Source organism: Capsicum annuum, unplaced genomic scaffold, assembly GCF_002878395.1.
Source record: "Capsicum annuum cultivar UCD-10X-F1 unplaced genomic scaffold, UCD10Xv1.1 ctg51008, whole genome shotgun sequence".
NCBI lineage: Eukaryota > Viridiplantae > Streptophyta > Magnoliopsida > Solanales > Solanaceae > Capsicum > Capsicum annuum.
The window spans coordinates 1-4,303 of NW_025858924.1; the positions used below are offsets into that span (position 1 = coordinate 1).

A 4,303-nucleotide genomic window follows, 5' to 3' on the forward strand; every position below is an offset into this window, starting at 1 on the left:
GTTGTGTTGCAATGTCCATGAATAATGTAGAAATGACACCAAAGAATTAATAGTAGTAATAATGAAGGTAACACCATAAATTTCTTCGGTCTCACGTTCATCGCACCAGGTTTCAGCATCACAAACAATCAGTTTTGTCTAGAATAAAAGTTACTGAGAAAGAACAAGAGGTGCAATCATGTGAGTGTTGTATGATTGACAATGACTGCACTTACTGCCCGATTATGTGGAAGAATATTTCAATTGTGGCATTACAGTCGTTGCAAAGAATCCAAACCTGCAAGTAACAATTTAGGCGAGATAAACAAAACCAAAGGCAGTTCAGCATGTAAGAAGTCCAAAGGTATGCACTATATGCACTAAGGCACAAACTATATTAAGTCACTATGAAACACTAAACACCCAACCCCATTAGTTGTCCTCAGTAACTAACAGTCAAATTAACAACATGACACAAGTATGGGGTCAAGGAAAAGGAAGTACCTTCTTATATCTAAGATCATCAGGAATGGTTGTCTCTTCAATCTGAGAAAAAGAAATTTTCACTTTTAGCATTAATTACTCATTCCAACTCATTTTTCAAGTCCATGAAAACTACACACCAATTAATATTAATATGGGTATAATGATAGAATATGCACTTCATTTGTTATTTCTTAAGGGATGTGAAAAGTTCATTCCGGACAAGTAAAAATGAAGAGAGAGAGTATTATATATATGGACAAAACCATAGATTAATTACCATAGAATAAATAATTTGAACTCGTTAAGAATACACTTCTGTAAGTTGGGAGGATAAAAAAAACTGATCCAATTGAAGCAGTTAAGAACCTTGACACAAAATAATAAGACAGGGCACGAAAAGTTCACAGAATTCAACATAACAAAACTCACAAGCTAATTATAAAAAAACATCCACAATGCTTTAAGAGAAATACAGAAAATGAATTCACATCCAATACAAGTATGAAACATGTAAGTGAATAATAACAGCGACAAAAAATTGAAATTACTTAAAACTATTTTGAGTTTATCGGGGTACCTTCACTAAAGCTTGTCGAAACCAGAAAAAGCTAAGAAGTGCATAAGTAACATAAAAGAAAAGACACAAAAGACATCAAGAATTGTTGTTTTCTTGGTTGTACGAAGATCAATCATTAATTACTAAAGTGGCACCACAACACGTGGGGAGGAACCCTCAAAACATCCCATACACCATTAGACTTGCTTTCAAAAATAAAAAATGTAACAATATTCATCAAACAGTATAGAATACAACATAAGACACCAACCTCCTTTAATACGAGTACAAGCCTCTTCAACCCCTTTTTCTGCTTCACTAAAGGTTCTTTAAATCCTTAAAAAGGTGTGCGCAAAAATAGAAAATTATTCAATCTGATAACCACAAATAAGTAAAGTGATTCACCAAAATAATTTTATAAAGTCAAAAATTCAACCCAATAAAGTATTTTGTCAAAATAATTTTATAAATCTAATGGATTAGTTGAAATCAGAAAGCACAAATGTACAATATTAGCTTTGCTTACGGTTATTGGCGAGAGGAGAATGGAGATTTGATGGTAAAGAACAATGGGCAAATCCTGAAAAGAGGAGTGCACAAAAATTAGCCAATAGAAATTTGCAAAAATCTGATGAAACAAATAACAACAAAATTGCAATCAGAAAACCTACTGGTTCTTCTTCTCATTTTCACTCTTTTTAATTGTTGGAACAAAGGCATTCGTTCTTCTCATTCTTTTTTCAACCGTCACAAGTTTAATAAGCGACTGTTGGGGTTTATGAAGGTAACTAAATTTTTTTTTTGATATTTTTTAAAAGTAAAATTTAAGTGAAAAAAGTTTTAAAAAGGACAAAATAGATAAATATCAATGGTGGTTATTGGAGGATGCCACATAAGCAGATCCTTAATCCTCTTTTATATATATACTAGAGGTACATGACCCGTATCAGCACGGGCCCAATATTTAGATATTTGACTATATATGATAAATTAAATTAATGTCGATTTCAATTATGAATTATAAAACATGAATACACAATGTATTAACTACTTAATAGTATTTTTTAAGAAGCCAAATTATCTCACAAGATAATTATATATAACTTACTCATATTATTATAAATAACAAAATTCAATGTATTTTGAAGTTTAGATCTTTAATCATATGACTGAGATTTGCCACATTAAATATAAAATATTACTCCCTCCGTTTAAAAAAGAATGGCCTACTTTTTCTTCTTAGTCCATTTAAAAAGGAATGACCCTTTTCCTTTTTTGACAATACTTTAATTTCAACTTTTCACATAACATGTTTAGGACCACAAGATTAAAGGACATTTTGGTACATTTGACGTAACTTTAATTTAAGGCCATGAGATTCAGAAGTCTTCTTTATTTTCTTAAATTTTGTGTCAAGTCAAAGTAGATCATTCTTTTTAAAATGGAGGAAGTAGAATAAAATTGATACATAAGACTTGACACTTGTATAAAATAGAGACTAATTGTTGAAAAGATAAAGGGTTATCTTGTCATTGCATATTAAATCACATATGAGTTGCAATTAATAACCCAAAATTGCATCGTATTCTCCTACTAAGCCGACATAAACATCCTTTGCTTTCATTTTTCCTCCTCTTTTATTTGTCAACTTATTTTTTAAAGTTAAATTAAATTAATATTTTAAATTTAAAGTGTTTTGAAAATTATAAAAAAAAAAAAAAGAGAGAGAAATTATAAGTTACCATCTGTCATATTAATTTAAGATATTTGACTTTGAGAACACGATAAAATATACTTATAAAATATCCTTCTATAAATTTTTTATCAAACTTTGCTTTTGTATATATTCCTTCCATTGAAACGTAGGAGTCGTTTTCTAGAGTGTATAAATTTTCTTTTTGAATAGATTATATTAGTAATGTTTATATTAGTAATGCATCTATTAGTAAATACTGGTATTATTTATGTTAACATTAGTTCTTATACATTGTTTAATGTACTGTGATAGAATTTGCCTTTACTATTCTGATATATTTAAATAAAAGTTTTTTTTTTAAAAGAATTACATATACATTTTAAGATTCATTCGAGATCTAGCACGGGCTCCATATATTAATTTTAATCTCAATTTATGTGACACAAATAGAATTAGATAATCAATGATACTTTTAATAGGTATCTAGATAATTTAATTTGTTAACTATTGTAATTTATAATATTTTTTATGTAATTTTAAAATAATATGTATTATTTTTCTTGTCCAAACTTTTGGGGCATTGATAGTCAATTATATTTTTAAAAAAATTTAAGTTTTTAATTATTGTGACTTATAATACTTTTATTCTATTCCAATTTAAGTGACACTAATATAATTTCGAGAGTCAATCAACTATTTTATGTTTTTAAAAATTTTAAGCTTTTAATTACTGTGATTTAAAGTACCTTTACATTTTTTTTGGAAATATATAACATATAAAGTTGTTTTTAAACATTTTAAATTGTTAAATACCGTAATTTATAAAAAGATTTATGTAATTTTTAAATAATATATGTTACTCTCCTTATCCAAAGTTTTGTATCGTCGATAGTCAATTATATTTTTAAAATAAATTTTTAATTATTGTGATTTATAATACTTTTTTCTATTTCAATTTAAGTGGTACAATGCTTAGATGACTATAATAATTAATTATGGGTGATATAATAAAATCATGATTGAAGCGACGAAGTATAAATGTCTTAAATGACTTACAACAACTAATTAGAAGTGACATAGAAAAATTACTATAAAAAATACTGGTGAAAAAAATTTAAGTGAACCTCATATAAGACATCAAGTTAATTTAAAATATCAAGAGTTAATATATCATTTTTATATCTATTTTACCTTTTTTATTAATTATTATTAATTTTTTAATACTTCGATGACTTATAATAATTAATTATGTTAATATTTAGTAAAACTATGGTAGAAGCAACTGAAGAAGACATGTCATAAATGTTTATTTTTCTTTTTAAATTAAATATTTGTAAGACCCCATGAGTTCATACCACCATACTATTCAAATGATGTGATTTATGCCTATGTGAGTTGCTTCAATGCAAGGACACAAGGTGAGATACTTCACTCTTTTTTATCTTCCTGTGAAGTGTAGGGTCAAAAGAGCCCCGTTTGTTATTTGTTTATGTACTGTAGTTAAGGTGGCGCCCTGTGAAGCTTGTGTGCATGTTTTTGGTCAGTTGGTGGTGCATGAGAAGTTTTGGAATAGGCCTATTTACAAA

The 4,303-nt window shown here is 27.7% G+C and overlaps 1 long non-coding RNA gene across 1 annotated transcript; it reads right to left on the reverse strand.

Moving 5' to 3' along the window:
* Nucleotides 1-79: 79 nt before the first annotated feature.
* LOC124892819 lies at nucleotides 80-1,771 on the reverse strand. The gene is made up of 4 exons (XR_007050439.1): nucleotides 1,693-1,771; nucleotides 1,548-1,601; nucleotides 484-525; nucleotides 80-277 (listed from the first exon to the last, which is right to left on the reverse strand). It is a non-coding gene; the product is annotated as an uncharacterized LOC124892819 (long non-coding RNA).
* Between the last annotated feature and the right edge of the window lie 2,532 nt (nucleotides 1,772-4,303).